The sequence below is a fragment of the Aricia agestis genome, chromosome 9, assembly GCF_905147365.1.
Source record: "Aricia agestis chromosome 9, ilAriAges1.1, whole genome shotgun sequence".
NCBI classification, from domain to species: Eukaryota; Metazoa; Arthropoda; class Insecta; order Lepidoptera; family Lycaenidae; genus Aricia; species Aricia agestis.
In genome coordinates, this window is record NC_056414.1 from 2,178,077 (window position 1) to 2,206,015 (window position 27,939).

Genomic DNA, 27,939 nt, shown 5'->3' on the forward strand with positions numbered 1-27,939 from the left:
CCGATGTTTTGACAGAATTGACAGCATACCCAGCCAAGACTAAAATATATATGCCTGCCATTTCTAAAGCAGAGTAGACAGAATTGTCTATTGTGTCTAAAGTGTCTTAGAAATCGCAATAATGTAGGAAGAGTAACAGAGCAAGAGTTTCTTACCATAACCAAGCGAGAGAAAGCATAAAGGTGGTAAGACCAAAAGTAAAAAAAGAAACACAGGAGAAACAACACTACAGTCATAAAAATAAATGTACGTTTATGCTAAGTGTAATACTTAAGTTGCTGCTGATGACGATGATGATGATTAAGATTTTGAGTATGTATAGAGTGTACTTTATCGTAAATGAGCTGAAAATCGTTTAGCGTAATGGACGCGAAACGTGTAAAAAGTCACGCGTGCTAAATAAACACAAGTGGGACGCGTGCTTCTTACTCGTAGTAATCATCATCAATCTACAGGAAGATTATCAAGTATCAACCAATACTCTGAGAGCCTAATACAAGAGTAGGTACGTAGATATTTAGGCTACTAGTAACTTGTAGTTACCGCATGTGTGACAGTTAGGCACGTGGTTTTCGTATGCCTTTATGCTTATTGACTTCGCTATCTTTTTGAATACCGACCTTACATTTTAAGACTAGTGGTAATGGAACTTCCATTACTAACAGATTTTCTTACATTTTGAAGACCCTTACCCACATTCAAAACCTATTGTAGTTTCTGCCTAAGGTCTGACTTGTTTTTTACTCGGTTTATGGTACTTAAAACTTAACAAAACATCGGCTACTTTTATTCCGAAATAACAGAATTCCCGTGGGTTACCATCCTAATAAAAAGCACACGGCATTTTCTGAATATCCTGATCGAACCCCTCAGGAGTACGCCATCGCTATCTGGCCGCGTGCTCCCGCATATATTAACACCGAAGCATATTTTTAATATCCAATGGATAGATTATATTAATTAATCTTAAAAATACGTGCCGCGCCTGATAATATGGCAGATTAATATTTTTACAGCCGGATGTTATTCTTTAATATACGATGGAAGTTTTATCAATTTACATAACATTAACATTTCATGTTAATGTTATGTAAATTGATCCTATTCCTCTTGATTCTTGAAGAATTATTTATTTAATATAAAAAATTCAGTGTTTAATCTGTTTCGCAATTTTAAAGTTCTAATAATAAATAGTGGAAGACAGCGGGAAGCCTTGTTCTGTGCAGTACCATGTTGGAAATGTTTTGCCGGTTCACTACGAAGCAGAAAAACATAGGGCAGGATTTTTAATACATTTTATCATTCTGAAATATCACGTTAAAGGCGTATTAGCGCGTCTTTCTGAAAGATAAAGAAAGTATCATAATTCTGCATTTTTGATGCAATATTTTGTCGATACAGTCTCGGTATAATTAAACTACGAAGTGCTTTTTTCATGATTTTTGAACGTCATGAACGTCAAACGCATTTAGATTGTTCAAAACTTTAGAAATGTCTGACCTAACGTATAGGAGAAGACACGGACCGAAAGAGAATACATACTTTCGATTCGCTGACAACAAGACTGGATTGAAGCTGTATCACATTAGTGAGATCAAAATAGCACCCGGTTACTGGTGTTGCCTTTGCCGTCTGCATTAGCTTGTCTCTCAGTCAATTCAATTATGCTTTCAGCAAAATACATGTACGGCACCATTGACTTGCCATATGTAGGGACTTCGCATTTCTACACAATTTCCAATCATAACAATATGTTGACACATCTACGGAACCATTTTATATTAACGCAGGCTGTATAACAGCTTTTATCATTGCCAAAAACCGTGCCAAAACGGCGGGGCCGTGTAAAAAGAAAATCTACAGCTATGCTATGACCAATTAAAGCGTGACTCTCGTAGCATACATTTAGTATGCTACGAAGGTCGCGCTTAAGCTGGTCGCACTATAGTAGTCCCTTCTTCTAACTTACATAAAAACGGTTTAGTCTACGCTCTAAAATGTCCTTTTGTGAAATAGTTCATTATATTTTGCATATTTTTACCCAGCAGGGAATTTTTCGGATGTTTTGAATACAAACTGAACTTCCTACAATTCCTACCAGTACCCACAAACTACGATGTACGCAACATCCTTTTCCTACATGAATGATACATCCACGCCAGTATACACAGTATACACAAAGGTGGTCGGCAAACACAGCCCGCGGCTGCACATTGTTTACCCGGAGCCAGACATATACCTATATCAACTTAATGCTACCGTTTTACTGTATTCATAGAAATAGAAAATAAGTGATAAATAATAATTATTAAAGTCTCAAAGGTAGAGCTTTTGATTTCTTGTAGCGTTTAGCTCTCTAAGGGGCTGTTTTACCACTTCCTGATGATAGGCTATCTACAACTTAACTTGACAGATAGAGTATGGAGTATCTGTCAGATAAGTTGTGGATAGCCTATCCAGCACTTATCAGGAAGTGGTGAAACAGGCCCTTAGTCTCTAGTCTCTATCCCGAGATCAAAGAATCGATTCCCGCATAGGAGCAAAAAGATCTATCTTGACCAGATAATTTAACCCAACCGCCTAGTGGGCATTTAAACAAGAGTACCTGCGCATATACACATATAAGCACAATAAAAAATAACTCCTGTAAAATCGAGCTATCCAACTGACTAGTTGGTTAGCTCGATTTATAAAAAACTAGAGATCGCCCAATGGTCGAAATTCGACCTTAGTCTCAACGACATTAAGACTACTTATTACCTATAATTTGTAAAAAATATTGACTTTATAATTTTTTTTCAACTCTTGTCTCTGGGACTTAGCCGATCTCAGACTGGCCGTAGTATCTTAGATTCAATAACGGTGGTTCCCAATATTTGATCTAACTCTGGTTTGGCCCTACTAGAGACAGGAATAGCTCACATTAGACATTAGAGACATATATTTTATGTCAATTATGAGCTATTACTATCTCTAGTAGGGCAAAACCAGAGATAGATCAAATATTGGGAACGGCCGTAAGAAAACTATAATCCATTTTCAATTTGTCAACTTGTTGTCAACAGACTTCAACCATAAATAAAAGAGTATAATTCGTATGTATAGGCTTGTCACTCAAAAATCTGTCATTTCTCATGTGTGTGTGTGTTGTAGTGTGTGTAATGTTTTATTTGTTAAAAAAATGTATGATAAAAGCATAATTTCAAAATAATATTAGTTCGATGCACTCCTTCACCATATAAACTATAACTGTGCAAAATTTCATGCACCTACGTTTCCGCATTTTTCGTAAAAAGGGTTACAAAGTTTTTCGTTCGCGTATTAATATTATGATTATACTTAATCTACCGTATAAGTTCTGTCGATACTTATTAGGGAGTCACAAATTTCATAAATACATAACACAATATTTATATACTTTTTAAGCACGAGTTACGATCGTATTCTTACAATTTATCAAGGACAATCGTAAATTATATACGAAATACAATACACGCCACATTATATACGGCAAGTAAATCATCTTCGACTACAACACATTGTAGGGTTTGACACACTTTGCACGCTTGTGCGAGTCGATCGTATCAAAAAATTGACTTTTCCACACGAACAGCCTTAGAGATTTATCATTTTTACCGCTAAACATAGAGAGCCAAGATTCACGATTCTCGTCCGACTCAGATTAAAAAAAAATGCCGCTTGCTTATTGGTCAATGCTAGCCGTGGTACGCATTTACTGGCGCGCATAAAAGTCGCCGAATCAGGGGCCATACCACCAAACCGTTCTGAGGTTTGAACACTCAGAGACGAATATAAATTAATTATTATTTAACTGTAATAAAATGGAGATTTTGACATAAGTACCATACATTATACGTCAAAATCTTCATTTAATTACGGTTGAGTAATTAATATTCGTCTCGAGTTCGGCAGTTAGTGTCAAAACTAAGATGAATCTAATGATACCTCTCTAGATCAAATCCCCAAGTCTTGCCTCTAGAGTTTAGAGCACCCGCGGCCCGGGACTTTATCTGTAGCCTGCGTGCTTTTGAAGTTTACACCCACCGGCAAAGTAATGTAAAGTCGTCGTGAAAGTTCTTTTCTACTTTTAAATCGTTAATTTTGAAAAACGTTATTTTTTTTAACCCTAAAAAAAATTTACAACTGAAAAACATACCCTTTCTATTATATTTAATAACAAAATAGAAATGACTCTCAACAAATGTAATATCAAAGCAGACTTTTCACAACAGAAGTGGGGGAAGACAAAGTTACAAACAATTTTCCAAGACAACGCACTTAACCAATCAACCTTTTTATAATTAAGAAACTTTTCCAACATGGCAGGTCAATAAAAGTCCCAAAACATCAATTAATTATGGTCACTGAAATCGATAGACAGTTTTCGTTTAAATAGACTGGTCTTACCACAAAAGATTAAACATCTGTTGAACAGTTGTTTTGAGGCCATTTTGTACAGATTTTTTCTCTAATCAACTGTTCAACAGGTGTTTAAATCTTTTGTAGTACGACCGTATAAGTTTAAAATAGAATTATTCTATTATTATTTGCCACTTAGCTTTGTCTTGTCAAAGTTTCGGAGTCCAAAGTCGTTATTTCTATCAATTCGAAACTTATACCATAATAGACAGAACATGGCTACTGCTTAAAGTCGTAATTGGACTCCAATTATACCTTAGGACACTACTACTATCAGACTAAAAGTTTACTCAGCGAAATAGACACTTCCCATCTAAATAGACACTTCCCATCTAAATAGACACTTCCAAACTGTGCAATGCCAACGTAAATCAATTGGCCTTCCCTGCCGAAGTGCTTACGTTTTTACGTTCGTCGGGGGAGGCCGGAGCGTTCTATGGAATACGGAATTGGTTTCACCACTAATTTACGGGGGATTCACGTTAATTTCATACGAAAATATTGAGGGAAAACAACACGTAAAGTTGTGGAAATAGGCAAACTTGTTACGTTTTTGATGAAACGATGAAAAACCAACCTGTTAATGGAGAGAAACAAAAAAACTATCTTAGATATTAAAGAAATGAATTCTAAGGGCCTGTTTCACCACTTCCTGATAAGTGACGAATAGGTTATCCAAAAATTAACTTGAAAGATCAAGTATGGAGAATATGTCAAAAAATTTGTCAATAGCCTATTTGGCACTTTATCAAAAACTGGTGATACAGACCCTAAATATTGGTCTCGCTAAAATTTAACGGTTGAACCGATTTGGCTGATTTTAGTCTTGAAATATAAATTCACTGGAATTCCAAGAATATATTATAAGTATTCGTCGAAGTCCAGTAAAGGTTTATATTAGAAGGTAAGTAGTGCTAAAATGCTTTTCAAGCTATTAACTTGAAAAGCTGCATTTGAATTCCAAAAAAATAATAAGTCTTAATTCATACGTGGGAGAGCCATAATTCGGCACGAATGGGCCGGCTTGACCGGAGAAATACCACGTTCTCACAGAAAACCGGCGTGAAACAGCCAAGCGCTGTGTTTCGCCGAGTGAGTAAGTTTAACGGAGGCCCAATCCCCTACCCTATTCCCTTCCTTACCCTCCCCTATTCCCTTCTCTTCCCATCCCTACCCTTCCCTATTACCCTATTCCCTCTTAAAAGGCCGGCAACGCACCTGCAGCTCTTCTGATGCTGAGAGTGTCCATGGGCGACAGAAGTTGCTTTCCATCAGGTGACCCGTTTGCTCGTTTGCCCCCTTATTTGATAAAAAAAAGTCATTTCGTTCGCATCTCACATACGTTCGTTCGTCTCTCACAACCCACGCGTCGAAAGCACTCCAAATATCAAAACCGGCCAAGTGCGTGTCGGGCCACGCGCAATATAGGGTTCCGTAGTACCGCTAGTTTTGATATTTTTAGTGGTCAATGAATGTACATTTATATAGTGTTTTATACTACTGACAACATCATTAATTCAGTTACGTTTCAAGGAATTTGAACGAAAAGTTCCTTTATACTTCTTCGAATACATTTTTTTTTTGTTGATCAACTATTACTCAACAACTTATGAAGTCTTTTTAGTCGTGATAATTTTTCTTTTAAATTCAGCATATTTCATACTCCCGTAAATTTTTTCACATTTTCAGAAGCAACCCCTTAGCTGGTAGAAGGATGGGGACATCGAACTCTAACGATTTTTTCCACTTTAAAACTTAATATTTAACAAATAGATCCCTCAATCGGAAAATGGTCTTTGAATACTCATAACATTATTTTTTAAAAACCTATCCAACGACACCCTATTTTTTTATATCTTATAAACCATTTTGTCGGTATCATTAACATGTGTGCATTACAGCTTTGTAGATCCTACAGTCTCTGCGCAAAGCCACGGACATACGGACGGACGGATGGACAGACCGAAACTATAAGGGTTCCTTGACTACGGACCCTAAAAACGGAAAGAAAAACGCTCGTTCTAAATTTAAATTGCAAAAAGCCAGGCTATTCCGGAGGCCTATGTAGGTCGCCTTTCAACGCCACTACTGTTATGATTTATTTAGTTGAAATAACTTTAAGTGCCGGTTTATTTTTAAAACATTCCGCGTCATCACCTAGACTCTAGAGAGTTCGTTAGCAAGTGCAGCGCCTTAAAATATTGTACGGCTTGAAAAAAATTATTTACAATATAATATTTTGAAAAATGAAACCGCCTTCATATTTCTAATTAATACCAATTTGAGGAGGAGTACTCTGAGGAATTGTTCGGAATCATACCTACAAACCTTCAAGAAGAGAGCGTATTCCCTCTTAAAAGGCCGGCAACGCACCTGCAGCTGTTCTGATGTTGCGGGTGTAGATGGGCGGCGGTAGTTGCTTTCCATCAGGTGACCCGATTGCTCGTTTGCCCCCTTATTTCATAAAAAAATCTTGGTTATCTGATACGCTCTTACCGTTTAAGGCGGTTTGAAAATAAGAGCGTCCGTAGCACTAATGTTAAACAAAGTTTGACAATACTTAAGAAACAGTGTCCCATATAATTATAACAGTTTCATAGATGAGTGTCGAGATTTGTTAGAGTTTAGAATTAGTTAAACATTTCTATTTTTAAACTACCAATTTATCAAATAAAATTTATAATTTTAAAATTACAGCTTAATCAGGTTTTATTCAGGTTCAATGTTTCAATAAACAGCTCTTACAGAGGGCAGAGGTAAAAGGTTTGCGAATAATATTAATGATATCTGTAAAATTGAATCACCATGACGTGCATTAAATTTATTTGCGTTAAAAAATTTGTAGCCGACGACGCGTTTCTTATTAAATCAGAGTCAAATCACAGTTAATGTTGTATTAATATGTTTTTTTGTGTTTTTTTTTCTTTTAATTAAATAGACTTCGAAGCTACTTAACTAATTTTGATATTACTTTTATATATTACACAGATAAGAACGTAGGCATTACAGCTGCAAAAGAGACTGTTTCCATGTCCCCTTTCCTGAAAATCGCAAACAACGTCTTAACCGCAAAACTCACACGCTTGAGTATGGCCTGAGTAAAGCTCGACGGCTCTCGTCGAGTAAGTTCGAAGGAAATTAGATTTATATTTTAATTCCATCGAGCCGGCTCGATGCGAGATTAGATTAGACTATGATATATTTTAATAGTACAGACACACAGTCAATTGACAAGACGTCATCAAATCAGGTCTACCGATATTAACTAGCCGAGTTAGATATTCTAATAGCAGTTTAATCCAAGGTCCCATTATTGGCACCTTGGATTTCTGTTTAACCTATCAAGCCCTATAAAGACATCGGTGACCGCGACAACAATAAAATAACAATTTAGATTTCCGAAAATCCGCGATCGAAGGATTAAAAATACTAGGAACGCCAATAATATTAGAATTTTTGTAGTATAAAGAGTGATAATAAATTATGATGAATGATAATTTGGTGTTTTCCATAGCTATGGAAGTAAAAACTGTGCCGTGTCTAGGAGAGTCACAAGGCTACAACGCTGGCGCCGCGTCATGACATGTCGGTGTCACTCATCATTTACAACTCTCGACTCTCACACATTTTTTCATTCCCGTTAAATAGAATATTTCTGTCGGTAAATGTCGAAGCTCCGCTGCAGACTTTTAAACTTATTTTTGGATTGTGATCAATAATATTTGTGACTCGACTTTTAGTTAAAGGATCATCTAGTCTCGATTTCAGACTACAGCCTCTACTGTTACTGCTTTTTAATTTAGACATATTATAATAACTCCCACACCGGTTTCGGTAACAGTGGCCAGTTTCATTGAACTAGGCCAGTAACACAAAAGTAACAATTACTTATATTCATAGTGCCCAAGCGTGTGTGCAGTACACAAGAGCACTCGCTCTTCCTTTACTCTCATAATCCAATGCGGGAATCGAACCCACAACCTCCGACACAAAATATTTGTGGTTATTATTTTACACATCATAGACAGCTGAAAACTAATCAGTCAGGCTTTGGCCTGACCAACCATTGCATCTAGCTCGGTCAAAAGATTTTCCATTGGACACCTTAAGAAAATGCCACGCATCTTCCTATTGGTGACCCTCAATAACAACGCTACTCGAGAAAAAAAAATACTTCGCTATTCTATTCTTTTTTTTAATAATTTTGAACAAGTTACACAGCTCTACGCTTCCTACATCTATGGCCTCACTCGTGTGTCACACAGATAAGTGCGGTGTGGGGTGGGGTGTTGGCTGATGACGTGTTGTTCCCTACACTCGCAGTTTTATATGGCTGACGTAGAAAAGGGCTCATTGGAAGCCGATTTCACATTTACAAATTGCAGCTTTTGAATATGGAATTAACGCTTATTGCGTACTGTTTAGTAAGCATTCTTTACACTTTTGTCATACCTTTAAGCAAAGAAATTATGCTCATGTTTGGTGAAACGTGAATGGATGCTTCACATCACGTCAGCCTGACCCCTTGCTAGGTACCTGAAGGACTTGTGTTGCGAGTATCAAATTACTAATTATTGTCATGTCTTGAAAACTCTACTAATAGTAATAAATAACAGGTACTTAGTAGTCCTAATGTCGTTGAAACTAAACCATTGGGCGATCTCTAGTAATCATAACAATTATTACTAAAAATGCCTGTTGAAAAACATAAATCCAACACTTCCAATGCTGCCATATTCACACTTCAATATCGCAGTTTAGTCACCAAAATTAGTCTACCACTGCTGCAATTTCCGATGTCGGCCCAGCGGAATAACCCAGCTGGGCCTTTTCGGAGGCGCTGGACCCGCCAGTGATCATTTCCGGAGTGCGTGCGACAGAACTGGAGCTATCATAACTTTCATCTCCACTCCAATTGGGTCAGCTATTAATGCTTCGATTGCATGTATCATCAAACGATTGACAGGGTTTACAGGGTCCGAGTTAAAATGTCCGACTTACAGGTACGATTTTACCGTGGAGTGGAGTACCATGGGAGGGCCGGGGATGTGCAAAGCATTCCCCATGAAAAAAAGTCCTATTTACATGGAATATAGTAGTTTGTAAGATTACAAACTTACTATATTCCATGTAAATAGGACTTTTTTTACTAAGAATATTTATTATTAAGAAAATATTCTTAATAAGGTCTCATAGGCAAGAGAAGAGAGAATGAGCTAGGCCTATCTCAGTAAAGCCGCGCATTTTTGGTTAGCTATTTGTTTTTTTTTCTTACTGTTAAAACTCCAAGCAACGATGCTCCCAAGGACTTGTAATCGGGGAACTTACCTGTAACAAAAATATAAATTGGTCAAACTTATGTATGTAATAAGGCAAAAGGCAAAAAATATTGTAGTATAAGGCAAAAGCCTTAAATAAAAATGACAAAATAATATCACTTATTTACTGAACCCGCCACCTCATGCACCGACGTAGGGCTCTAAAGGGCATGAGGCATAAAAAGGAGCTTATATCCGCCCTTTACTCCTAGAGTCTAGGGAGTAGGGAGCAGCCAGGAGCAAAGGGCATTTCAAAGGTCTACTTGCATAAATCGAAGTTTTTCATGAGATAATATTATATCTTTTGAGACTGAAAAAGGACCTTGACATGAAATAAAATTGTATATAAGAAGTGTCACATATTAAACACACACACAATCTAAAAATACCTTTATTATTACGCATACAAAGTTGAGGTCCAGAAACATGCTTTTTTTACACTTTATAAAGTTAAAATGGTATGCGTAAAAAAGCATGCTGTAAAGACGAAAAATAAGTTATAAGCAAAACACTTTTGGAAAAAAAGCTTTTATTTAAATATTTTAAAAAGAAGAAAATAAATTTCTCTTTAAAAATTCTTTATAAATTCTAACTATTAAGTTATAACCTCAATATATTATACAATTTGCATGATAATAAAAGCTTGTCGCGTGATTTATAAATACTGAAACTAGTACCAATTTAACTGAGTAAATTTATATTATATTTTTTTATTTTATAAAAGTAAATAAATACTGACAGATTGTTAAGTCTCGCTTTTAATTTATTTTTTGTTTTTTTAGTTAGGCTAGATAGATTTAGCTTGATTTCTTAGTCTACTTGATTGTAATTTGTTTTGTTTCAAGAACTTGTTAAAATATGAACTATTTACTTATTATCTTAAGTCCTTAAGAAATCGTACTCGATTTTGATCAGTAAAAAAACCATATTGTCTATATTTAGTGAGTTGCAATATTCGTTGTAAATTTCTACACACGACCCGACCCGACCCGACCCGACCCGACCCGACCCGACCCGAACCGACCCGTCCCGACCCGTCCCGCCCGACGCGACCCGACCCGACCCGAAATGACCCGACCTGACACGACACGACACGACACGACACGACACGACACGACACGACACGAAACGACACGACACGACACGACACGACACGACACGACACGTCACGTCACGTCTCGTCACGTCTCGTCACGACACGATACGACGACACGACACGTCACGTCACGACAAGACACGACACGACACGACACGACACGACACGACACGACACGACACGACACGACACGACACGACACGACACGACACGACACGACACGACCCGACCCGACCCGACCCGACCAGACCCGTCTCGACCCGAAACTACCCGACCTGACCCGACACGACACGACACGACACGACACGACCCGACCCGAACCGACCCGTCCCGACCCGACCCGACCCGACCCGAAACGACCCGACCTGACACGACACGACACGACACGTCACGTCACGTCTCGTCACGACACGATACGACGACACGACACGACGCGTCACGTCACGACACGACACGACACGACACGACACGACACGACCCGACCCGACCCGACCCGACCCGACCCGACCCGTCCCGACCCGAAACGACCCGACCTGACCCGACACGTCACGTCACGTCACGTCACGTCACGACACGATACGACTCTATGACTTTTCAATTTACCCTTAATGAGCCCTTTTAATTGATACCCATATTGCCAAAGTGCTATAAAAATAACTATTTCCGTATCTTGAATGAGCCGCCATATTGGATGTAGAATGACATTACATTCGTTTCAGAGCTCTCAATGAGCCCTTTAATTTGATAACCATATTGCAGAAGTGCATTAAAAATAACTATTCTTCTATATTGGATGAGCCGCCATATTGGATGTAGAATGACATTGCATTCGTTTTCGAGTTACTCTCAAAAAGCCCATTCATTTAATATCCATATTGTAGGACTGCATAAAAAAAAAACTATTTCGCCATCTTGGATGGTCGGCCATATTGGATTTAGAGTGATGTCAAATGCAATATCGTGCATTGTCATGCAAACTAAACGTGCATGCAAAATTTCAGCTCAATCGGTTAAATATATCTAGGTACTTCAAAATTGAGTTCCAAAATTTCACCCGAACATACATACTTACATACATACAGAGCAAGTTAAATAAGAGCTTTTAAAATATATAAACAGTCAAGATCCCCATCATAATTTCATGTAAAGAATGAAAAATAATAAAGCTAGTAATCGTGGCGTAAAAAACGTATTTACGTTGTTCATATCAGCGATAACACCCGCATCTACAACATTGACAGACGGCCAGTACACTCGCCTGCACAATTCATGAGCCTTTTGTATATTAGATTTTGTATAATTTTGAAGCCCTTTGTATGTTCGACATAGCAGATTTTTGTATAATTTGATGTTGATTTGAAACACGCGAAGCGTGATCAAGTAAGGATTCATATTTTGACATTGGATCGAAAGGGATCGAAATGAAAATATTTTTATTCTAATTTTTAACGCCAAGTCTACATTGATTGGTACCGCCGGTAAATAATAGATATGAGACAACAATTTGTAATTTTAAGGTACCATAATACTTAATACTTAACTAATTTTTAAACTAATTTTCTCAAAACAGTTTTTTATTACGGTCTTTCCGCCATTTGTGATTTAACAATGTTACAAACGTGTGGTATCTCTGAGCAGTCTCGCTAATACCGCTAAAACGGAATTTTCCGAATGGAAATCGTCGGTAATATATTCACCAGAAGTTCTTCGGCTTAAATGATTACGGTGATAAATGTCCCCAGTTCAAATGTGGAACATATTGAAATTATTCGAAAGCGTTTAAACCACTTTCACACGCCGCAACTGGGGGGCTTATCGGCCGATCGGCCCGCCGGCCCGTCGACCCGACGGAGCCCACAAAGGCCGCTTTATCAGTCCTATGATAAATGATTTGCCAAAGCCGCACGTTTAATTACACGAATACTTCAATCAATCAAGAACGCTTTGTAGGTCAAACGGTTTTTATCACAGAATTAATGCGTATAGATAAGCGCACTCGCGAGGAGAGCCAATATCAATAGCGCCGTTTCGGATAAATATTGATGTGATGCGCTACTTTTATGAGTGCTTTTTAAAATATAACGGCTTAAAATACTTTTAACATTTTATTTAGTGAAATCTTTTTTTTTAATGGGTTTAAATTAAATTCGGCAGTCAGTACACGTGATCTGTTTGAAAGTTTGTAAGATATAGGAAGAGTAAACCGTCGGCAAGGCGCAGACAGGGAAATAATATCCCCCTCTTTCTACCGTATAGTTTTGTTATTACTTCTGCCGGCACTCATAGAATACTCACAACTCTTTTTTTCACAATATTTCCAACATGTTAACTAAAGCCAACCAGTCGTGTATGCAACTTTGTCTCACGTGCAGTACTGAGTACAGTCGCGCACAGTTCATTGGCGAGCGCGTCGACCGGAATAATACAGTCGGGCGCATAATGCAGCGGACACCGGTCACAATCAAAATAGGTTGCGCGCCAGCCCTGCAGGTCACCGACCCGACACGATCGAAGGTATGGATTGGACACACTGTTAGCTAGTTTTAAATATACATGTGAAATATTGTCAATAAAATATAATAGTCTTTAAATGGGGTATAACGTCTTCAATGATTTTTCATAAACACAAGCATTTTAATTGCTAAATAAAAATTGCAAAATAATATGCTACGATATGAAAAACAGTACGATTAAGTACTTTGTAAGAGGCCAGTGCAGTCGGACGAGCTGTAAAACATTTTCAAGAATACGATAAGAATTAACAATATATAACATTTTAAACTTTCGCGTTGCATTATAATTAAAATTTTTAATCGGGACTTAACGCGACTTATTTAAATAGTAATGCTACTACGAGTACATACTTTTTCTCGACGTTTCGGACGTGTTGCAACGGCCGTGGTCACGAGGGGACTGTAGGAGCGCGACGTCTTCTTTTACACCGGGCGGTCGGTTCTACGACTACCCTCGAGTTGTCCAATATTTCTGTTCCAATACACTGAAAGTCAGTAGGTTCACTGCGACACACAACACTAACTGTATCCGGGTTTACACTTATAGACACAGGTGACACACGCGGTTTGCACTTATTGATCACTGGATTCCAGGCGGGCGGACGGATTTAAATTGTCGCCCGCCTGGAATCCAGTGATCATTATCATCACACATATTGGACAACTCGAGGGTAGTCGTAGAACCGACCGCCCGGTGCAAACGAAGACGTCGCGATCCTGCAGTCCCCTAGTGACCACGGCCGTTGCAACACGGCCGAAACGTCGAGAAAAAGTATGTACTCGTAGTAGCATTACTACTTAAATAAGTCGCGTTAAGTCCCGATTAAAAAGTTTAATTAACAATATATACCTGCAATCTTTGATTGTAACCCTCAAGTCTTACCATACATTTTATAAACATAGCCGTATGTGACACATTTACCAGGGTGACGCAACCGGCTAACAACCGCGGACATGCAACGCTGAAACTTGCGACTGGCGACAGCCGACAGGGTTATCAGGTCGCAGCCACAATATAAATAATACACAGTAAACCATCTTCATACTAAAATACCCCGCAGACTACAGGTAATCGACCGATAGTTTAGTCAAACGCTCAATCAGTATGAAAATGCGAACTATATACGATTTGTATCAGTCGATAGTAATATTTAAAACCTAATTTGGTAAAATAATCAGCCGACTAAAAATCTGTAGATTGCGGGGGCTCTAAAACATCAAATCAGGTGCACACTTTTGTATGGGGAACCTCGTGACGCCGAGGCGCTTGCCCATAAAAAAAATGTTAGTCTCTCAGCGCTGCTACTTTCACAGTGAACTTTCTACAAGGAACACATACACATCCTAAATTATTATCACTTAGCTTGGTTACACCCTGTATATAATTTTACTTAGCACGATAACTTGTGTCTCTGTTGACGAGTTTGCTTTGACGGACACAGCTGAGTACTCTACTGTATAAAATTTATACTGTGTCGTAGGGTCGAAGCGGCCCGCCGTGTCCCACATAGAGAAATTTATTTTAATCAGATTAGGTCATACCACTTGGTATTTATTTTTATTTCTCCCGTTCTCGGTACTCGTATTTATGCTTTGTCCGCTTGTTAAGTTGTATTGTATGTGCCAAGTTGAATTGTCCACATCTTCATTGTGTCCGTTGATAAGTAGTTGAGTATTGAAAGGATACTTTCATTAAGATCTTATTTTATTGCAGGATACTATATGGTCCAAGCCACGAGACAACGTGTCATGAAACATATTGAATATCGTTTGTGTGAAATTTTTACTTGTATGGTTACGAACACAGCGCTTTGATTATTATAAGACGCCTTTTCATGTTTCGATGGATTACCATGATTGCAATCACACCTGCAAAGCTGTCTTAGATAGTACGCATTATTAAAATCAGTCAATAGAGGACGATACGCTTATGTACAACGTGTAACAAAACTAAGTGATAATACTTAAAGGCGTGTGTAGAGTTCGCTGTGAAAGTAGCAGCGCTGAAAGAGATACTATTTTACTTTTGAAATGAAATGAAATGAAAATGAAATGAATGAAAAATATTTATTTCTAAGTAGGTTAACAAAGTTAACACTTTTTGAACGTCGTGTCTACATAAGGCCTACCACATTTTGTATGGACAAACTCCTGACTCTGCGGCGCTTGCCCATACAAATCACAAAAAAATGCTCCTTCAACGCTGCCGCCTGCCACTTTTAAGATGAACTCTACACCAGGGACACTGTATACACAATTACACACCCTAAAATATTATCACTTTATTTTATTATAACCTGTATAGTGTATACGCTTATAATATAATATCTATACGCACATCTACAATTCGTAATCGCTTGTATTGATCTATCATGGACCAAGGATAATGACCGCATTACTTTAAAACTACACGCAAGGGTAGTTTATGTAGGCAATAAGTAAACACCATAATATATTTCACTTCCAACTCAAATATAATAACACTATATTAAGCTATTTCACTACCAACTTCAACGTACACTCAGATCAGAAGTGGGACGCGACGTACGCGGCTTCAACAGTGTCGTCTGGCTCGGCGCCAACACATTCTGTTATGAGGTAGCGAACATTTCACAATTACACTCAATTCGCCTCATTTCTGATACGAAGTTATGTCATTATACCATTTTAGACTTTAGATATAACCTTTTTTTACATAGGGAAATGCTTTGCGCGTCTCCGGCATTGGGGATAGCTAGGGTATGTAGGACTCCTGCGTAGTCTACCCACTAAAACCCCATGGTGCTCCTCGCTTAAGGCGCAACTCTACCAGCGAGACTATAGATATAATCTACAGTTTGAGAACTGTTTAATATGCGTCAGTGGGAAAGTAGCCCCTAATAATAGTTCCTGGCTATCCATCCCGGCTTTGCACGGGTCTAATGCGAATTAAGTACATACTCGTACTAGATTTAATACATAATGTCAAATAACGATAAACGCATGTGATCGCTGCTTATTATAAAATTCTACAAAGCGAAGCGCGGCCATTGATAACTTGCGCTTTGTCCGCGTCAGATAAGGTACCAGAAGATGTATGGAAAACCTATACAGACTTTCCGAAAAACTACCAACCCTTTAAATATTTATAAAAAAACTTTGTGTGTCATACCCCAGTAGAGTTAGATTTTTTTTTTAATTAATCATAGTCAGAATTTTTTTTGCACCAGTGCCAGTGTTTAGAGGAGGTCACCAATAGATATAATGCTGCTAACGCACTCGTCGGATTTGGTCGAGTTTTTGAATTTTAGCTATTTGTGACCTCCTCTAAACACTGGTGCAATAAATTTCTGACTATAATTATTAATTTCAGCTTCCCATACAAGGCTGAACTAATCCTAACTAACTACTGGGCTATCAGTGATGAAACCGGAGAACGAAAGATGCATCATCAGAAAGAACTAGAGTCACCACAAAACCTTAACATATTTCACAACAACCGCAAGTTTTTAAAACCAAATCATTCCAATTTTTACGTTACATAATAAAATCGTAACAATGTTTTTAACGTTTCACTCAAACAATTATAATTTCGCCATAGCACAACTAAAACACATTTATCATGCTCACGTTTTAGGAACTCAACAATGGCCCACGTGAATTTCGGATCCGCACATTCATTATTCAACTAACTGTTCTGATTCGACTTTTCGCCGTTTCAACGCTGCTACACTATGTACGTGACTTTAGTATTCTGGAATAACAAGAATTAAGTATTAGAATCTATACATACAAATAAATAAAATTGAAGTGTATGTTTGTAATATTGACGTCCGTTTTTTACTACATGCATATACGATACATACAGCAAAACAACATTTTTTACAATTTTTGTCTGTATGTCTGTCTGTCTGTTTGTTCCGGCTAATCTCTGAAACGGCTGAAGCTATTTTGCAGGGACTTTTTTTGGTAGATAGCTGATGTAGTAAGGTGTAACTTAGGCTACTTTTTAACCGACTACGAAATAGGAGGAGGTTATATTTTACTTTTTTCATATCTGTTTGCGGACTATCCATCTTTGTTATTATACTATATATCCTTTCAAGATGTATAAATTTATAAATTTGACTTAATATATAAATTTGACAGTATACATCTTGAAAGGATGTTCTTCAAACCATATGATATTTTAATGATTTTATGACGCCCTATATTTAGTTAAGTTCCTGTTAGTTCTAGAATAAATTATTAGTTTGTTTATATAATGAAACAGCGGAATGGTTAGCACAGACTGACAAATATATTATCCCTTTTTTTTACATCATATTTTTCATCTATCGCACAGAATACATAATATTAATGCAAGTATCTATGGACATTTGACATACACACACCAATGTATCAACAGATGGCGTTACACGTATCATTTTGTTATAAATCATAACAGTTTAACTATCTTCATTTGTTACCACTAGAAGTGGAAACAGCCACACACACACCAACTACAAGGGCTATTATCACATATAGGTAAACCTGAATTTGATGGCAAAAAATGGAAAAAGAAATTGACGCTACCAATACTGGGGAAATTGGAGCAAAACATTTGATACTTTTTTCCTTATAGCGTCTGATTCTGTGTGTGATAATTTTTATATTTTGCATGTATCACACACAGAATCAGCTTCTGTGTGTGATACATGCAAAATATATAAAAATATATCCAATGATTGAGGATATTTTTTGAAAATCTCCCATCCAAATTTACCATGAGATTCTGGTAGACCTATTATAGTTATATTTCTAAACGAACAACTTTAGTCTGTCTGTGGCCGAGTGCATTGTCCCGTACTCGTCACAATAGACAAGCCGTATTATTGGTTTTTCATAGACATGGATAACGTATTCATTTTGCGTTTAAAGTAAAAATATTTAACTAGAATTTACCATCTACTAAAACCAAGTTGCTGAAGATTTTGTTTCATCCGGCCTCTCTACTTTTAACAATCAACGAATACAAGCGACTACGAGGGTTTGGAATGTTCTCTACTTTCAACAATCAACGAATACAACGAGGGTTGGGATTGTTCATAATCGACAATATTTGTGGTTTTTTTTCTCGGTTATTAAGCAAGGCCGATGGCAAAGTCATAATATTCAAAATAGCTTATACCGGAATAATTCATGTAGTTAATTAATAACAAGTATAAGAAATAGTTCAACCAATATCAAATTACTAATGCCACAAAATAATTGATGGTAGAAAGAAATCCCACATCGAGTGAATCATGCAAAATTACGATTCGGAAATCCATTCATACATTTATTACTCAATTTCGCGGAGAGAGGACATAACTATGATTGGGTATGACTACTGGCACCCCTCGGCACCCCAATAGAATAATATTAAACTCGGATGCATTAATACTGGAAGTGCTTTTTAAATATTCATTGACGAATACTTTTTAAAGGAGCTATAAATCGACTATGAAATACATGTACCTAGCTGTTACATAATCATTATTTTATAGTCGCTGAGAAGGTGGAACAAACATAAAGTACCCAAACATAATATAATACATAGAGTGCAGAAATAACTCTCAGCCTTTCTTTTGGCTTCATCGAAATCAGATAGAACAGGTAGGCAAGTATTGTTACATTGGTAACCCATAAGTACTTACAGTTTATTACACAAGAACAAAAGCAGAGTTTTTGATATACAGCATAATAAACAACTGCTAAAATAGAATTTTAAAAGGTATCAATAAAACATGCCATATTTTAAGATAACCTCAACAACATTAAAGGCATTGAAAATCCATTTATGTAACCGAAAAATATAATAAAGCTCTCAACAGAGCGCTTTATGAAATTAAAATTAATGTAAATTTGATACGTCCGGTCCGGCGGAAAAGTTATTTTCATCAAAACATTCTCCCAGAAAGTTTCAAGTGCTAAGTTTGAACGAAAGCGATATTTTATTTGGATGGCTAATATGTTCCTTGTACCTTTAACAGATTGGAAAATATTTTGTATCGTATTTATTGTACTTATTCTGTTTAACAATATTCTAAATACTATACATATAATTTTATGTACCTTGAACGTAGTTTCGTACTATTAAATCTTACATACTAAGTATGCATCCATGGATAGGAATATAAATTAATTTCATTTTTGTCTCGCTATAATTCGAGAACGGCTGAACCGATTTGCCAAATTTTTGTCTTATAATATGAACGAGCTTTTGCTCGCGACTTCGCTCGCGTTAAGAAGTATTATTATATACAAGCTTTCATCCCCTATTTTAACCCCTTGGGGTTGGAATTTATCAAAATCCTTTCTTAGCGGATGCCTACGTCCTAACATCTACCTGCATGCAAAATTTCAGCCCGATCCGTCTAGTGGTTTGGGCTGTGCGTTGATAGATCACCATGTCAGTCAATCACCTTTGAGATAAAAAATATATATAGATAGATAGATAGAAGAAGAAGATAGATAGAAGATGTGAAATATTTGTGATGGGATATGAAGGTATGTACGGTAAAAAAATGTAGGAGTTAAAAGATACGGGGTCGCCTAGCTTTACAAAGAATATATAAGACTTCAACGCACTCCTGTCTAGCGCGCTACGAGTTACGAAGCTACGGTGCTACGCCGCTACGATGACGCATCCAGTTTATTGAGTTCCTTGTGAGTGTGTGAGTGTTATGGATTATTGGAATTGATTCTGCGTACTCACACACGCGAATTTGAATATATGCGGTGAAAAATATAGTAAGGAATTTGTGGTCCAATGCGTAGAATAGAAGTGGTTAAAGTATTTAAGTTTTTAAACCGTATATGCCTTACTATCACTTCATCTTACTTATTTGAGCTGAATACTTTTCTCAATATTTTCAGAAACATACTTTCTACAAAATTATCATTATCTGTAACAAAACCATTTTTTCCCGAAATCCAACACATAGGAATAAAATATATTCTGCAGCAAGCCAAAAACACCACAACGAAACTTGCATTTATGGTATTTCACTATTGACTCACCACATACACAGAACAACTGTACACTATTATAAACCTTATTTAGCCATACATTTAAGGACCACATTGGCTTGTATCACACATGTGTGGAGTATAAACTTTCACAAAGTACAGGGGAGGACCCCTCGACACGTCACTTGCAGGTTATCTACAGTGGGCTCACTATAACGTAGAGCTGTATACTCTCATACTATTTTATGTTGTATCGACTGCCTTACATTAATTCATACTAAATGTAAATCCATACTAATCTATATATATATAAAACTCAAAGGTGACTGACTGATTGACATAGTGATCTATCAACGCACAGCCCAAACCACTGAACGGATTGGGCTGAAATTTGGCTTGCAGGTAGATGTTATGACGTAGGCATCCGCTAAGAAAGGATTTTGATAAATTCCAACCCCAAGGGGTTCAAATAGGGGATGAAAGTTTGTACATAATAATACTTCTTAACGCGAGCGAAGCCGCGGGCAAAAGCTCGTTTATATGCGAAAATGTGTCTATCTGCCTGTCTGTTACATGTTCACGCCTAAAGTGCTAAACCGATTTTGCTGAAATTTTGGATGGAGATACTTTTAGGGCCGCGCTACACCGGAATGGTAGCGGCCGGCGGCCGCCAGCGGCCACGAGCGCTTGTGGCCGTTGGCAGCCGCGATTTCTCAAGCGATACTACGTATTACAACAATGAAGATAAAGTTTAAAATCACATGACGCTGAAAGTGCTCGCCTCGCCGCTGCCATTCCGGTGTAGCGCGGCCCTTAGTCCCGGCCCCCGGGAAAGTACATAGAATACATTAATTTATCTCGGAAAAATGTGCGCCTGCACGACAAACGAATTTGAGCCCAACAGAGTTCTTGTAAGGTGTAACTGTATTATACTCTCATTCGACATTAGGTTGTATCGGCCGCACAAGTGAAAATTATAAAGTGGAATGTAAACGGTTCATGAATTTTTCATTACTTCAAGGTTTATTACTTACTATTGTTCATTATTTGGTTCATTATTAAATAACGTTTACAAAGGCCAAATAAAATGATGGTTAATAACCTAGAATCCAAGTATTTATACGTTACAGTATTAAAGATTATGATAGTTAATAACCTAGACCTTTATATTATGTTTAATAGTCTCTCATCTGTCAAGCGCCCAGAATGGGCGCCAAAAAAATATAAGCCAGCTTATATTGTTTCTCTCCTTGTTACACTTCTTACAACGTAAACCAACGATATCAAAATACGTTCTAATTCTATGACGTAAACAATAAAACAGAGATGCAAATAAGAAGCCGCTAACATTAGTGTGGGCCGGTATTTCGAGTGTAAGCATAAACCATTTTTTGTGATGATTTTTAATGAGAGTAATTAGAAATTGTAATTTTTTCGAAAATGGCGTGACAGTTAAGCTAATAGAAAAATTACTTAAATGCCTACGATAATCACATTTCAAACCAAAATTACAATATTTTCTCACAATAACATGGTAACCTAAAATTCAATTTCAAATTGTATAACTACAGACAAATCGGTAAATTCTCCGAACCAATGGGAACAAAGTAGAAACTGAAGAGTTGTCTAATAAAATTGTCTGGCACACGGCTCCTGCAAATATAATACAGCGAGCGACCGGTAAACAGTTCTGTGAAATGTTACGGGTACAATACATTAGTTCAACTTGAAGGACCATATTTCCTAAAAACATCGTTCTACGCCTGCAATAACCCGAATTGTTTGCTAAAACCTTTGCTACGGTTCTATTACATTAGTTTAACTTGCAGGGCCATCATTTTTACTTAACACCTCCAACGTAGGTATCGCAGACACAATAGATTTCAATTACATATTATGCGGCAGCCGGCTGCCGCTAGGGGATTAATAGGGTAATAAAATGTTTAACTTTGCACATACATGAAATATTATAACAGAGACTAGTTAATAGAAGTTTGCTAAAATTTTTGTAACGGTTTCAATGTATTAGATAATTCTTCAAGCCCCATATGAGCACAAAAAAAACAATAGAATACAAAAGCATTTCCTGGAATCTGCGATCGAAGTATTAAACTTTCAGGACTATCTTTTCTAATAAAATTCACTGACATACGGCTCCTGCGAAAATAACATAGCGACCGGTAAATAATTCGCTAAAATGTTACGGCTACATACATTAGTTCAACTTGCAGGACCATCTTTTAGCAATAGAATCTACGTGTCTGTTCACATCCTGCGAATAGTCTAGAGTCTACTCTAGACGTCTAGAGTGTAAAGCTATCGGTAAACAATTTGCTGAAATGAAGTTCAACTTTCTGTTTCATTATTTTCTCAAGAAATCGTTCCACTTCTGTAAACAAACTACAGCAACCGGTTAGCAAAAGTTTACTAAAATGTTTATTACGGCCCTAATACATAAGATCAACTTGCAGCACTATCCTTTCTAATGAAATCGTTGCACTCCTGCTATAAACTACACCGACCGGTAAACAGAAGTTTGCTGGAATGTTTGTTACGACCCCAATGCATTAGTTCAACTTCCAGGACCATCTTTTCTAATAAAATCGTATGTTATCTTCTGCAATCACATACATTACAACAGAGACCGGTTACAAGAAGTTCTCTGAAATGTTAGCGATTATAGCTCTTAAGTTTTAAAGCATTAATTATAAACTTGCACTAACCCAGGAGTGCTTAACGGAATTAACAAGTTATCGCAGTTGAAATGTCACTTGAAAATGGATTTACTGCATACATTGTTCCTGTAGCGTTAGCAAAATTAAATGTAATTTTTATCTATATAGGTAAGTACAACTTTTTTTTCATTGAATCAAATTCATTGATTAATAGCATTAAGACAGACAGATTCACGATAAATGTATTATTTGTTTTCTGCGAATCGGACTAATGTGATAGCCCGAGAGTATGCATAAGTTTGTTATTTGCTTTTCCCGTATAACATGGATTTTTAATGCTCTGAGCGAGTTCGCTGTTTGTACTCACTGTATGATTTGTGAACTTTCACGTGAATCGAGAAAATCTTCGTGAAAACGAATTATACGAATTTTGTATATTTACTGAGTTTTTTAACAAAATGCATTTATTCCAGTTGTAAGTATGACTTGTCGATTTTATATTTTTAAAACTACATTTAAAACAGACTTTACATAGTAGATTAAAAGACACTACGTTTATATAACAAGACTAGATAAACCAACAAAGTATCTGCTGTCTTGTTATTCTAGCTTTATTTTTATTTATTTAACCTACGAAACAAAGCTTCCATTGCATAAATATAAAACTTTACACAGCAAAACAATGTTACCAAAACATACCCCAAAAGACTTAGACATACTAGACACATAAAATACAACACCCCTTTTACGTAGGGGTCGAAACTACTTTGTGAAGAAAATACGCCGTAGAAATGTAAAGAAAATATTTCTTTGTTAATTAGTATCGCGACACGAAACGAACGCGACGTCTGATAACGAAATAGGGGTTTCGTTGATCACAATCAGGCTTAAAAGGTCTAATATTTATTAACATTCATAACAAAGAAAATATATCAAAATCGGTCCACCCGTTTAGATGCTAATTATATGAGACGGACACACAAACACATAAGTCAACTAATAACAGCCATCTGTTTTCATCAGGGGTTAAATCAGTCTTTCTGCACCAATATTAGTCATACCTTTTAGTATTTTTATATAGTCTTATTGGTTCTTAGAAACTTTAGAAGACGATTAATTTCCGATATGCAAAGATAGCGAAGTTTCCGAATCTTTAATTAGAACTCACAAAAAATACAATATTTAGAGACATCCAATTTAATATACAGAAGCACACAGCAGATGACAGGTTATAAACACATTTTCAAAATTCGAACTCAACCACAGACAATAAAAATTTAAAGCTACTTTTTTTTAACAAGGCAAAGGAACTCACTTTATTGATAATAGCAATCCATAGTAACACTACACTACGTCGTCACTGCGCCACTGCGGCGGGGTAGGCGCGCGTCTTGCCCCCTCGCTCGAGCCGTGCGGACTGCGGCGGGCGCCCGCCCCCGCGCATGCGCGCCGCCCTGCGTAGCCGATGGATTGTCATCCTGGGTTTTCCACTTACGAATGTGTCAAAAAATACCCAAACGACTAAGGTCTATTTGTTAACTGCCATGCCATGCTTTATTCTTTCATTTTTGCTTGAAAATACTAGAAATGCCAACATTAAGACTTTCTGAAGTATGGATTTTTAAAGTACCAATAATTGGTTTACCTTAGATGTTAGATCGTTAGAAGCCGAAAGGGACATACATTTAATAAGTACCTATCAACAAGTATTATCAATACATTGCTGCAAGAACCGTCGTTCGGTCTACATAAGTAACATTAAGAACTATGTGTCACATAAAAAGCTAGAGAAACCAGTTGCTCAGCGAACTCAACACGACATCCTTTTATTTTTATTCATTTCAAAGTGTTTTATTTTTAGTAGAGTTAACCTACAAACCAAAATGACGACCTCTGTGGCTCAGTGGTGAATGCGTCGGTAGCTCAAGCCGGAGGTCGCGGGTTCGAATCCCGCCGACGGAACAAAAAGTTTTCGATGTTCCCGGGTCTGGATGTGTATTAAATATGTGTATGATATAATAAAAATCTTAAATATATGTATAGTATAAAAGTATTAAATATATTTCCGTTGTCTGGTACCTGTAACACAAGTCCTTTAGGTACAAAGCACGGGGCCAGACTGACGTGGTGTGTAAAAAAAAAACTTACAATTAAATTGTCAAAATGTCTAGACAAGGTCTAGCAGATTGTTATTATAACCATAAAAATAAAAGTAGGTGATATCTTACTATAATTACCTTTAATATGCCATTTTCATAGTTTTAATCAAATACCATCCCCCTTTTCAAGCTTCACGTGATTAGTGGACAATCGCTAACCATGGTCAATTCGTGAAAACAACTCGGCTGACTTTACCTGTCGCATGAAATTTTCCCCTCGAGTGCGGCGTAACAAAAATATCGTGTTCTATAATAATACCCTTAGTTCACCTCCCACTGAAATTACCGAAATAACAGACCCCTCGGGTGTTATTTGTCTTTTGGTGCGTAATGATTTTACACGGCGCGATATCCGGTCCTATGGAGTGGTCGTTGTTAAATGGTTTAAGTAGTGACTAGTGATTAATAACTGTTACTATAATTACTACCGCAACGCTTTCAGTGACGGTAGCCGGTTTCGTTGAAACCAGGCCAGTTACGTAGGAGTAATTTTTATAGTCCCCAAGTGCGCAATCTATATATATAAAACTCAAAGGTGACTGACTGATTGACATAGTGATCTATCAATGCACAGCCCAAACCACTGGACGGATCGGGCTGAAATTTGGCATGCAGTTAGATATTATAACGTAGGCATCCGCTAAGAAAGGATTTTGATAAATTCCAACCCCAAGGGGTTCAAATAGGGGATGAAAGTTTGTATATAATAATACTTCTTAACGCGAGCGAAGCCGCGGGCAAAAGGTCGTACACAATAACACTAGAGAGTGGGTTATGAGAGGTTATGAGGGTTATGATACTCTCATAACGCCTCCGTGGTCTAGTGGTATAGAGCGCGGCTCTTGACTCGAAGGTCGTGGGTCCGATTCCCGCGTTGGAAACAATATGTTATTTCCAAGTTTGTGATCACCTGATTGTCTGACAAGTAAGATGATCCATGCGTCGGATGGGCATGTAAAAAGTCGGTCCTGCGCCTGATATCTCGCCAGTCGTATCGGTCTTCCGTCCCACTGGGTTATGAGAGTAAAGGAATAGAGAGTGCTCTTGTATACTGCGCACACACTTGGGCACTATAAAATTACTTCTGCGTAGCTGGCCTGGTTTCAATGAAACCGGCCACTGTCACCAAAACCGGTGTGGGAGCTATTATTATTATTATAACTGAGGAGGATGGACGACCGACACGACTGGCGCAGGGCAGGAAGAGATCAGGCGTAGGACCGAGTGTACCAAAAGTCATCGACGATTGTTTGATTGAATCGAACAAGAAATGAAGCTGTATTATTGCTGGATTAAAGTGACTAGCCAGTTAGTTATTCATTTACAAAACATTTTTATAGGCAAATAGAATTTCCTAGGCAGAATATACTTTGAACATGGTAGCGTAAATATAAAACTTATCGGCAAAGTGTGGAAATTTTTAAAAGGAAAGCTGCTTTGAAAGTTTGCACCTCCGCGATGCTTCTCGCACTATACTGACATAAACTATTTAATATTTTACATCAGTTTTCGATAAACTTTTAACTGTTAAATATATTAGATTTTAGACGGATTTAGACATTATCAGATATACCAATAATATTAACAACGCATCTACTTTATTTAAATGTTTTAAAGTACATAATGTTTGAGTTCAAAAATTGTATTTAAGTTTTTTTTTTGTTAAGACGAAAGCGTCAAGTTTAGCGAAGAAGATTTGAAGCCTTTTTTGCAAAACAAATAAGAAAAAACACACACACACACACATAACTTCCATCATTTTGTAGTGTGTAAGGGTAGGTACAATTACCGCAGATATACAATTTCAAGTTGGCCGACTATCGTATAACAGACAACTAAATTGCGTAGTGTCACAATTTAATTGGACAACTTTTTTATTTGTAGGTCATCGGCAAGGAATCGCGGTTCTTATACGATCGGTGTTTAATCATTTAGTACAATTTAGTTGGATGCAATGTGCGAGCTCTCATAAGTCGCTATAGCTATTGGTATACTATGCGATTTTGTTGGCCAACTTGAAATTGTAAGTCTGCGGTCGGTCGTATCGTATCGCATAGTGCGATGCTGCCGAACACATTTTAGAATTTTCAAAAAAAGAATCAAAACTTAAACATACACAACCAAGTCAAATATAAAATACTCAAAGGAGTATTCCATCCATCACTGGACGTAGATAATTTTCGCGGGTAATGGAATCGTTAACTGAATGAAAGCTTAATTAAATATAACAAGCGAACTTTGTAATTAACACCGACTTTCAATTTAAACTGCACTCAAACATTTTATTAATTTGATGAAATACTCCATTGTTTTATTTCAAGGTGTGTAAACTAAAGAGCGGTATTATGTGGCTTTTGGCAACGCCAATGGTGCAGTGGTTAGGCTGGTAGTTTTTAACTGAAGAGGACTTAACATTCTACAACTGACGACCTCTTAGACTCAATTGGTGGGCTATTGGTAGCTCACGCCGGGGGTCGCGGGTTCGAATCCCGCCGACGGAACAAAAAGTTTTTCAAAAAGTTCCTGGGTCTCGGATGTATATTAAATATGTGTTTATAATAAAAATGTTTAATTTATTATGTATAGTATAAAAGTATTAAATATATTTCCGTTGTCTGGTACCCGTAACACAAGTCCTTCAGGTACTTAGCACGGGGCTAGACTGACGTAGTGTGAAGCGCCCATAGATATTATTATTATTATAAGACTTAAACATATTTTAGGGGCCTGGTGACCCCTTAATACAGGGCAACCTAGTAAGGGCAC

The 27,939-nt window shown here is 37.3% G+C and overlaps 1 protein-coding gene across 15 annotated transcripts in view; it reads right to left on the reverse strand.

Annotated features, from left to right (window-relative positions):
- LOC121730627 overlaps positions 1 to 27,939 on the reverse strand; it is a 171,416-nt gene that overhangs the window by 52,884 nt on the left and 90,593 nt on the right. For 3 of the 15 annotated variants that reach the window (XM_042119765.1, XM_042119753.1, XM_042119755.1), the window contains exon 1: positions 24,330 to 24,421. The exons of the other annotated variants lie outside the window; for them this stretch is intronic. The gene's annotated coding sequence lies outside the window, so the exon portion shown is untranslated. Of the gene's footprint in view, positions 1 to 24,329; positions 24,422 to 27,939 lie in introns of those variants that run through there. 15 annotated transcript variants of the gene reach the window in all.